The following is a 12608-nucleotide window of genomic DNA, read 5'->3' as shown; positions in this document are numbered from 1 at the left end:
TTTCTAAATAATTCTTAAACCATTTAAAACTGTTATTCTTTAGACCAAAACTTGGCAAAATGTTGCAAAGCTCATTATGATTTACCGTATCAAATGTTTTCGCTAAGTCTAAAAATATTGCCATTGTTTTTTTACTATTGTCAAGTGCATTATAAATTAAATTACTGGCACTGTACAATGCATTTTCAGTGCTCAATCCAGGTCTAAAACCAAACCAAACAATTTATTTTTTTCTAAGTAAACTATCAATTTCATTTTTATTATTTTTTCTAGTATTTTTGCAAAATTGCTTATCATAGAAATCGGTCTATAATTATTTATATTAGTAGCATCTCCGTGTTTGAATAGTGGTTTAATAATTGCTATTTTAAGTTAATATGGAAAAGTACACTTGGAAATACTTAAGTTATAAATATATATTAATGGTTCAATAATATTCACAGCTATAGACTTTATTGTTTTCACCGATATTCCGTCAAAACCTGCTGCAGTATCATCTTTTAAATTATTTAGAATTTTTAGAATTTCAGGCTTGTTAATTTCCTCATTAAAATACATATCAAAATCTACACCTGCATTAGTTTCAACAAAATTTTGATTAGAATTTTTATTTTACTTGCAAGGTTAATACCAATACTTGTAAAAAACGTATTAAAAACATTTGATATTTTGACTGGATCCTCTGAAGGAATTATATATTCATTTTTATGCATTAATAATTTAATATTATCACCATTTTTATTTTTTGCCAAAGTGAGCTCTGTTATTAATTTCCAAGTTAATTTTGGACTATAGGAGATATCATTAAATTTTTTCTTATACAAATTAACATAATACGAACGTAATTTATCATTATTGGGTTGTTTTTTGACTTGTAAAGATAAAGCCTGTTTTCTACGCACTGAACACAGCAGACACATTGTCATCCACTCTTGTATATGCTTATTTTTCGCATTGGCCTTTTTAAAAGTCGTAGATGTATTAATCGCATGCAAAATTTTATGAATGAAAATATCAAAACATTTGTTAACATTTATAATATAATATATCTCCGACCATGATGGTCTATTTAGACTTACTACACTAAAGAGGCAGACGTAATTTTAAATTAGTTCAGAAAATCTAATGTCTAACTTTTTTTTATTCAACTTGCCTTCTGTAATAGATACTATCAATTATTATTTACCATTATTAGCCATTTAACCATTTAAATATTTTTTGCATTAATAGTGCATATAAGTGTAGGTACATATTTACAACCAGTGGCGGCTTGAACTTTTTTTCCCTCGAATCACGTTTAATACTTTTACACCACCCACCCTAAAATATAGTTATTAGTTTTTACCTACTTATTACTGTAGGTACATTATCTACTGAGTACACATTACGCCTATATATTATTTATTATTTATAATTTAATATTTAAATTACCAACCTGCAAAAATTGTCCAGTCCACTTTTCCAACCATAAGACCCACCCACCCACCCATTAATATTTGTGTTAATCACATGATTCAAATATACTTCCTTCGAGCCACCACTGTTTACAACCATGATATGGTTTTTCTCTGACAAATATATGTCTATTGTATTTACTACTAAATGCTACTACTATATTAACCGTTTATACATAATCCCAGCCACCTGGATGTTTTGAAAACGTATAGGTATTACTGTTGTGCTGGGCTCAATTATTATTTATTATATAAGTTAGTTTGAAACAGTTTTATTATTTATTGGTTTGATAGAACAATAAATTGGCTTTAAATCACACTACGATGATATAATTATGAACTAGTATGAACATAAACGTGATGTTTTATTAAGAATTTTTCGTTGAATAAAAATCTAAAAATTTTTAATGATATTATACTTCAATTACAATCGAAACAAAGTCAAACAAAATCGTAAAAATACTCCTTCTGTTAAATAAATAAAAATCTCTCTGATAATATATTATATCATATTCATAAAAATTTGCTGATGAAAATTTTATCACAATAAAATGTTTGACGAAGATGTATTCGGATATACATATTTATCTTCTTTATAGTGTCTATACTTAAGAAGATTATACTACCCAAAAAATAAACCAAGGTAACTGAAAAAGTACTTGACTGACAAATTGTTTTTATGTTGATTTCGTGGAATGATATTGAGGCATTTAAATTTAAAATATCTCTTTGAACTTTTTCATAATACTTTTAATACAATTATATATTTAAGTTAAGAATTAACAATTTAAAACAGTCGTGACTTTTGACGGTGGATTTTTTTTGTACTGTATTTCTAATGTATATGTGAATATGCGTTATTATTATTATGTATGATATAATTACAAGTTACAACCTTTCAACATACAATTATTCTAATAACTGTTTAAACTGTTACTTGATTATATACGTGAGTAAACTATTAAAATATTAAAAATGTGAGCCAGTAATCATTAATTGTATGTTACATATATATCCTATAACAAATATTTAATCCACCTTTGTAGACAATTAATATTTGGCAAACGTGTAATATTAAACAGATAATCATATTTTTTTTTATTATTATTAGGTTTTAGTACAAAACTATGATAGCTCAACAATTATCCATTAATACATTGTTATACAATAACAAAAAGAAAAAACAATATATAATGATAATTTAACAATAAGAAATATATAATATTACTTAATTAACATAATGCGAAATAATATAAACCAAACTGAATTATAAATCTAGTAATAAATTAATAATTTTTTTAATGACCATTTCGGATCGGGTATTGAGCTATGAAGGGAGATTGGGAGGGATGTTTAGAGCCTTAACATGATTGAATAATGACATACACTTGGTATATAGTTAAGGACAATCAAATAATAAATGAGAAATGTCGCAGACGCTTTCAGAAAAGTGTAGTGTGCAGAGGGGAGAATCGTTTAGGCAAAGTTTATAAGCATGATCAGGAAGGAGCGAGTGGCCCACGCGGAAACGATTAAAACGCACAATGATAGATCTTGGTAGGTCTAAGTTATAGAACCAAGTTTTTTATTAGAGATGAAAGGGACAATAGTTTTATATTTAGAAGCAAAGTGAGCGGGTAAGTTATTCCAGTAGTTGGACCAAAGAAATGAAATGTGACGACGTAATAAAGGTGTAAGGTTGGTCCAAGATAACTAAGCGAGGGGAGGAAGAATTTTATTAGAGGCAGCTTTGATGAGCCTATCAACCATCTAATTACCGTACATACCGATGTGGTACACAACCGTGCACTACGACAGCCTGCTGACGACTGAGATAACCATATTAATGATATAAAAATACACATAATAAATTAATATTAGATATCTCAGAATATATTATGAAATTAAGTCTTAATATTAATTTATATATTTTATTTAAATTTTTTTATTTGCAACCTATGCAGTATGCACTAAAGTCTCTAAAGCACAATAAGTAAACACGGTAATCATTCAAAACTAAAAAAAAACCAATGATTTAATATGAAGTGGTAGAATCCGATGTATTTACTCTGATTTAAATCTAAATAAATATTTTTAATCGTAATTTACATTGATATTTTCACACAAACACTTAAATAATCGATGGTGTTTGTGTGTAGATATTTTAACGCTACTTTACATCAACTAACAAATAAACTAAGTTATTCAATTTAATTTTCAATATAAATATTTGTGTCTATATATTTTTCAATTTTTTAGTGATCAGTATTCATGCTTACACAAATAGCATTTTTATGATATTTATAATCTAATTTAATGATAAAATCACCTGCGTACTAAAAAAACAAATATATATATATGTAAACTAATCGGAGAAATATATGCAGTGACATATTTGACTAGTTTTTGAGTTATTTAAATTTGTGTTCTAAGGATATATAAAGTCCATGATAACAGGTTCATAAGATATGGTGGCTATATTGATTTGAAATTTTTTATTTAAAAAGCCAAAGTATAATAAGTACTATATCAAATTTTATAGCTATTTTAAATTGTTGTGAAACTATTTTTAAGAACTATTATCCTTAGTACAAACATTTTAATAATTAAGAAATTACTCATTTGAATTTTGAATTTGGTTCATAAAACTTTAAAAAAAATTATCCACTAAATAATGCAAAGTAAAAAAGCGTGATTTAATTCGAAAAACAGAAGTTTGTATCACCATAGAACACTTCCTAGACCAAAAAACCATCTTCGCTAAAATTCTTTTCCCCTATATAATGATATTATATCATTGAAATAAAATTTAAGACTATCCATTGCAGTGACCCACTTTTAACCTGCTGAACAACAGAGTAACATCCAATTATCTGGTTTTTTTTAATCCAATCTAACAAACACAGATTTAAAAATAATAAACGTTTGCAGTTAAAATATTGCATTTTCATTTCAATATTAATTATCACTGCAGGATAAAATACGTTAACGACAGATCAATTCGGTTAGTTTAGTACCATTTATATTTTCCCATGTTCTATCCAACACAGCTAAACGTACAAATCATCTGTACAAACAAGTATCGACTTAAAAACGCATAAATTTAAGACCCTTTAAAGCAGTATCATCCGCTAAGCCATACGGTTGGCATTCAAAATTTATATCACAGACGTTCTGTGCACTATAAGTATATTTATTATATATATATGTGTGTGTGTGTGTGTGTGTGTGATACAAAACGGTAGGCCTTTGAAACAACTGAAAATACTCTACGGAATTTCTCATAAGCGAGTAATTTTATATAAGAACGTTAACGCCCGATTATATGTGGGCCACAGTTCACAAAAACCGGAGCTGCACGATTCCGGAAAAACAATGAAAAACGGACCATTAAAAGCCTATCGCTGTCGTTATATGCTCCAACAGTAATTTATGTTTATAGGACCGCCGTTTAAGACTATACATTTTAACTCAAATCGTTAAAATTTGCTCCGTTAATATCACATATTACGTTGCATTAAATATACCTAGGGATTAAGATAAAATAATAATACTTTTTTGATTGTAGATATTTATCTATTTGCAATAATAATATACACTATAGATTATTTTTCAAATATATTATTTTTATTAGATATGATTTAATTTTAATATGAATCAGTTATACGTTATACGATAATACTGAGTTAGGCACATTTGTTAAAATACTATCAAATATAATATTTTAGCAGAAACAAAATATTGGATTATTTCAAAAACTTCGTTCGGATATAAACATAATATTAAAGTACCTATGTCAAAAAATAATTTTTTGACACAATCGACTATAATATAAGTTTTACACTTATTTCTTCAGTGTATATAATGACAATTAAAAATATAGTATAACTAGATAGTACTAACCTTAGAAATATAGTTTTTATTAACTATACCATTCGTCGGAAATGAATATTTTTTTTTATATAAATTGTATTTCAATGTGTAACTTTTATCGGTTTTATCAATTTAAAAAAAAAACTGTGTGAACTGTAATAAGGATTAAGAGTTGTTGAAAATAATTTCATTTTTTTTCATCTACTTTGTGATATTAAACATAATCGAATAAAATTAATTAGTAAACATTTTTTTAATTCTATAATAATTTTATATAATTTTGAATGTCCAAATTATTAACTATATTCAATTTTTTACCACAAAGCGCAATTTTATTAAAACCAATCATCTCACTATCTCAAATAATAAACTATATTTTGTAAGCATTTCAAACACAGTAATATTGAGTTTTTTTTCTTCATTTTTACAAAATTAAACCTCATATTTTAAAACATAATAAAACTCAAAACGGCAAGAAAGAATTTCCTTAACGTTTAACATTGAAAGTGGTAACGTTAATTAAAAACTTAGACTACTCATTTATGTGCGTATCAAGAGTATAGGTACCTACTAAAATGTTGTAAAAAAAAATACTTAATGCTTTTTGTTAATTTGTTCTTTATACACTCACATAATGTTAATTGTTAAAGGTGACCTTTTATCTTTACTAAACTTGAACCAATTCGAAACGTGTATTAAGTATTACAGGAAAAAATTCAAAATACCTTCGCAGCAAAATGTATTTTTATAAAAAAAAAATCGATTATATTGTTTAGTGAATATTTCTAGAGATGGAATTTTAAGAAAACACTTTGATCACTTAAGAAAAAATCACTTAGATTTTCTATCATATTAAACCTATATCGAATGGGGGGGTCCCTTATTTGTCGCACGTAATAACTATCGACAAAACATTTATTGCATTACTCGATATTTTAACGTGCCATGACGCAACCAATACAATTTTGCCGACAATGTACGATGTGACGTGACATAGGCACCCGCAGGGGAGGGGCAAGCTGGGGCATTTTCCCCCCTGGCTTTTTAAAAATATTATTTTTATATTGTATACGAGTATAATAAAAAAGGTTATTATTTTAAAACACCTAGTAAAATTATAATATTTATCCTCAAATCCTATCATTGCCCCCCCCCCCTAGAAAAATTTCTGCGGGCGCCTATGTGACGTGATTCTATTCGTTGACAGATTAATGACAATTAATGTTGTTGATGATCACGAAACTCAAAAACTACAATTTTAATTTTAAATGTTCAATAAATGAACTCAAGGAATATCTATTTTCTGACTTCATATTTCGGTCGAAAGAAATTTATTTATTTATTTTATATATATTTATAACCATTTTATGGTTCTCTTAAGTATTGATTACGAGGAGCTAGTTTCAAAAACTACTGTTTACCTGTATTTTTTACTTCGCGTATATTTCTCATGTTATATAATAATATATCTCCGTTTACATAATGCATAGTTGAATATACCTATACCTAACCTAACCTATACATTTCTGCTAATTTGCAGTTCAAATATATTATACACGTCAGTGGGGTGGCTGGTAGATAGGGGAGCTGGTTATGCTATATATTATTTTAAGAAAATTAAAAAATGATTTCTATGATCTATGCAAGTGTACAAATACAAATTTGTATAAGCGCTCAAAAACCGAAACCTAAAATATAGCTTTTGCATCAGTATGCTAACCTTATGGAAGACTAGTTAAACCAACTCTATTTACCTAAACACAATATCAGAAACATCTAAAGAAATATCCTGGCTATTGGCTAAGTTATTGATAAGTATAGTAGGTTATAAAATTCAAACTTTAATTTATTTACTTAAAATTTTTTTATAATTTTTAACGAAATCATAGACACCAACTAAATATTTATAAGTACTCTATTATAATTATATTAGGCATGGCATGGGTGGTGTGGGCCATTGCCCACGGTCTCACACCTCAAAGGGCCTCGCGATCTAAAGGGCTTTATAACTATAACCATAGAGAATAGAGAAATATGGGAGAAGTATCTATACAAAAATTATTGTATCTATGAAATTATTTTATTGTAAATAAAACATGATAATTACATATATATATAGGTACTCGTCAATAATTCATCATATTAGAATACATTTTTGTACCAATGTAGTTATTTTTTGTTACTATTGTATACTGAAAATACACTATATGAGCGTCAGTTAAAATTGGAAACATGATTTATTGTTTCTAAAAATCATAGGACAATTTGACAGAAACAGTATTAAACTATTAATGTCTAATAATGGTCGTTTCTTGGAATTTCTCTATGTGTATAATCAACACGTGTATTGTGTATACTTTTGTTTCCGAATGTTGTCTTTCGTCATTAGTCATTACTATAAATCTAAACTTGAAGCTCTGGCAATTCTAAAAGCCCTAGAAGTAATAAACACCTCACCACACACCAATTTTTTAATTCTTAGTGATTCCCTCAGCGCCATAAACAGTGTTAAAAACAAAACCAACCCCGGTGACATTGCCATACTCATCCAAAATAAAATTGACGAAGCTAAACAAAAAAAAAAAACAAATTATACTAACATGGATTCCAGGGCATACCGGTATCCCAGGTAACGAAACCGCGGATACATATGCCAATATGGCCATCTCCGACACGAACACGCCACGACTAGATTTCATAACCTACGATGACTTTAAAAACTCAATGAAAAAATATATTAGAAAAAAATGGCACATATCCTGGAATAGTCAGAATACTAAATTAAACCAGATCAAGGCAACAACTTTCAGATGGGATAATCCCAACCTCAATCGAAAAGAAGAAACCGCCTTAAATCGTTTAAGAATAGGACATACTAGACTTACCCACGGATATCTCATGTCTAACGATGAACCCCCCTCCTGTGAAGCCTGCGGCCAACATTTCACCGTCAAACACATCTTGACCGAATGTCACGTTTACGACCAGGAGCGAATGGACCTCAACTTTACCGATACCCTCGACTCAACGCTCGGACCACAACCTGATCAGAACAAAAAAACACTTAAATTTCTTAAACTAACTAATTTAATTAACAAAATATAATTGTATCTATGAACCCTATGTATATTATCTAAATTGTTATTAAGAATTGTGAACTAATGGCTTTTGCTGCCGAGTTGTTTTGTTTAAGATCAATAAAAAAAAATCTAAACTTGGTAACGTAATTTCATTTTGACGGTTGTTATAAGTTGTGTTTTATTCTTGTTTCTGTATCGATCGATTACCGAAAATCATATTCAATTTAAGAGGATGTCAGCACACTATTTGTTTTCTCTCTCTGGCCCAAGCGTAACATAGACAAAACGCATTTACAAAGAATTATTTTTTCTATGTCTTTAAGTAATTTTAGAGTAAAACCTTCCATTACAAAAAAGATAAAGAATAATATTTTTGAGGGAATGACAAATCGATTTTATATTTTATTGATATTTGACTTTGTATTTGACTTTCAAAATAATCAAAAAACACTGTACATTTAAATAATGTTTAAATTATTAAGAGACAATATTTAGACAAATCGATATGTCATTCCCTCAAAAATATTATTTTCTATCTTTTTTGTAATGGGAGGTTTTACTCTAAAATTACTTCAAGATATAGAAAAAATGATTCTGTGTATATGCGTTTTGTCTATGCTACGAGTGAGCCAGAAAGAGAAAACAAATAGTGCGCTGACATCCTCTTAATAATAATATTTAACGAAGCAAATCATACCACACGTAAGTTGTAAGTATAAAACTTTATTAATTGTATTTACATTCCACATTGTTTTTTTTATATTTATGATATTAGTTAATTTAAACCGTGACAGAAGAAGCTATACGTTTCTACAATCTTTCATACCCGGCTGCAAACACACCAAAACCCACTCATTAAAAACCTATCCACCCAAACATTACCTAGCAACCCCAAGCGTCGTGACTTGCTAGGGAACTAATATATAAAAAAAAAAAAAATCAGTATATATAAATATAGCTAGTTTTATTCAACTTCTAGTCAAGTGCCATTAGTGGGTGGCTTCTTACTTATGTACTCATGTATTATTGTAATTTGTAACCCTAAACAAATATGCTAATTGTGCATAGTTGTACAGATTGTATATTGTATTATTGTGTAAGAAAAAAAAAAATGATATTAGTTATATAATAATTGTATTGTAATACGAAAATAACATAATCATCGAGGAAAACGATTTATTGTGAATTTCTGAAAAAATAGATATAATATATATTATAATAATTTTTTATAATATGGAAGTATTATGAAAATATTATATTTTATTATGTTGTATTGGAAATGTTAGTTAAAACTTTAAGAACTAGTTAATAATTATAATTTGTAATCGATTATTATTTGTATTTAACAGTTCTCATACATAATTTTATAAATATTACATTCTTTCGACTACCTAATTTTAACTGGCAATATTACAGTAAAAATTAATATTATTATAGAATAATAACATTTCGTGATTTTATTTATATAATATAATATTTAATAATTTAAATTTCTATAACATAATTATTTTGTACAATAATAATAATACGTAATAATTTATTATTAAAATACATATAATTAACTATTCATAAATAGGTATCATGTTTCATGTCTGGATCTAGTAGAGACAGAGATACTGGTCGAAAATGGGAATCTGGTGTTTCCAAAAGAAAGAGAAAAACTGAAATTATGCAAGTGAACCAAGCTATATGAGTACTAGTATGATGACATTTCTAATCAAAACCAGTACATAAACAACTACAATCTTAGACGAACCTAATGCCAAAATGGATTTAAATAAGGAAACGTTATCCAATAAAATTTCAAAATACAAAGAAGAATTGACAAAAGGAGTTGAAACTAAGTCTGATCTTGAAACTTCTCCGCCGAGGAATACTTTTAAAAATAAAGAAATTACTCTTTATGTTATTTCTAATATAAATTATATTTGCGATTTAGAGATGCACAAACAAGAAATTGTTTTAAGTGAACCATTAATGAGTTTAGACCCAGGGAAATGAGTGTTTCCGTTATCAGATTCACAGCGTCACAATTTAGTTCAACATGGAGCTCAATAGATGTTAGATATTTGCAATGAAAATTATCCTTTAGACGATAATAGGAGACATTTTTCTAACCTCCGCTATTATACAAGAAAATTAAGTAATGGAGAAACTCAACATCGCTGCAGATGGCTAGTTTATTCTAAATCTCATGATAAAATATATTGTTTTCCGTGTACAGTTTTTTCTAATTTACAAACACAAATGATTCGTGAAGGATGTTGTGACTGGAAACATCTTAGTACAATTTTTCAAAGACACGAAAATAGCCAAGTGCACATGGTGTGCATGTTTAAATGAGTAGAATTTGACAAACGAATTAAACTCGGGAAAACAATAGATCAAGAAAATGAAAGACAGATTAGTGAATCACAAAAGCATTGGTACAATTTGTTTGAAAAATTAATTAATGTAATAAATTTCTTAGCCTCACGTAATCTATCATTTAGAGGTCATCGAGAATCACTTTAAGTGAGATGATAGCATAGGCGTGTCCAAGCCTCCATGGCTGGGGAGGCAATTTATTAAATTTAAATTTTTTACTTCTGATCTGTATTTTATAATCTATATTTGTGACTTTTTATTTTTGTATGGAAATTATATAGCACTACTAACTATATATAAATCTGTGTTTCAACCACGGTAAATTATACGCCAAGAATCAAGTCACTGGGGAGACCGGTGCCCACCCTGCCTCCCCCGTAGACACGCCTATGGATAATAGCAATAACTTTGGAAACTATTGATTTATTAAAATTATTGTCCAAATATGATCATTCATTACAGAACCATTTTCAACTAATTAATGATAAACAACTGGCCCAACATTATTTGAGTCATGATATTCAAAATGAATGAATTAAACTTATGCCTAAAAAAAGTAATTTAAGAAATTATTAGTAAAGTAAAACTAGTGAAATATTGTGCTCTTATGTTCGACTGCACTAGAGACATAAGTCGCATTAAACAGATGTCCATTATTTTAAGATTTTGTAATATGTCAACCGGTGATATAGAAGAACATTTTATTAGATTTATTGCTGTTGATTCAACAGCAGGTGGACATTAAAAAACATTATTCTATATGAGCTAAAAAATAATGGCTTAGATATTCAAAACTGTCGTGGACAAGGATTTGATAATGGCGCAAATATGGTAGGAATAAACAAGGGTGTTAAAACACAAATATTGAATATTAATCCAAAATCATTCTTTGTATATTGTGGTTGTCACAGCTGGAATTTAATTTTAGTAGATGCTGCTAAGTAGCTGCTAGATACAGCTAAAACATCTTTTGGCTTCAATCTAAAATGTATTTGCTCTTTTCAAAATCTAGTAAACGATGGAATCTTATAAAAGATAAATTAAAACTAACATTAAAGTCTTTATCTGAAACAAGATGGGAAAGTAGAATTTCTGCAGTCAAAGCAATATTTTTCCAATTTGGCGATATCATTGATTGTATAAATATACTGAAAATTAAAATAGTAGATGCAGAAACTCTATGTGATTGTGAAGCCATTTTAAAAGAAATGTTAACATTTGAATTTATTGTTGCAATACATGTGTGGTATTTAAATTAATATATTACTACAATGAATAAATTGGGAAGTACTCAACTGGTTGTAACATAGTGCTCATGAACCTAACGCAAATTATTATAGAGTTGGTACATAAAATAATAAGAATTTAATACTATAGACGACTGCATAGGCTAAGCCTTTTAATACACATATAGTAAAACTCAGTGTCGGCCTAGCCATGGCCGCTAGACCGCGAACGCATCAGCAGACACGGCCGTATTTGTGTCGAAGGGTCCAGATATAACAAAAAAAGTAAAAATATAATATTTCACTACTTATTATCATTTTTTTTATCATTACAAAATAACATTTTGGGGCGCTTCTAAAGAAATTTATCCGGGGGCCCTTTAAGTACCAGGCTGATGATGATAAAACTTAAATGTTTTTAAGCTAGTAAGTCATAAATGTGACATCATTTTTCGTTAGTGATAGTTTTAACGCTAAAATTAATTTAGAAGTGCATGTTTAAGTACTTTATTTGATATTTATAAAAACAAATCAACTATGGGTTTTTTTTTTTTGAAAAATTGTCTTTTATTTCAATCGCATTTCTTCAAAAATAACTGTATTTTACA

The 12608-nt window shown here is 28.2% G+C and overlaps 1 protein-coding gene and 1 pseudogene across 1 annotated transcript in view; one reads left to right on the top strand and one right to left on the bottom strand.

The window, feature by feature from the left end:
- LOC107169420 (neuropeptide Y receptor type 6-like) overlaps nt 1-12608 on the bottom strand; it is a 69653-nt gene that overhangs the window by 37809 nt on the left and 19236 nt on the right. The gene's annotated exons all lie outside the window — the stretch shown is intronic.
- LOC107171499 (uncharacterized) lies at nt 9996-10750 on the top strand (annotated as a pseudogene).

The sequence above is a fragment of the Diuraphis noxia genome, unplaced genomic scaffold (genome assembly GCF_037042655.1).
Source record: "Diuraphis noxia isolate RWA-SAM2 unplaced genomic scaffold, SU_Dnox_SAM2 contig0009, whole genome shotgun sequence".
Taxonomy (NCBI): domain Eukaryota; kingdom Metazoa; phylum Arthropoda; class Insecta; order Hemiptera; family Aphididae; genus Diuraphis; species Diuraphis noxia.
Note: the sequence above shows the minus strand (reverse complement) of the source record. Positions and strands in the feature narration are given on the sequence as shown.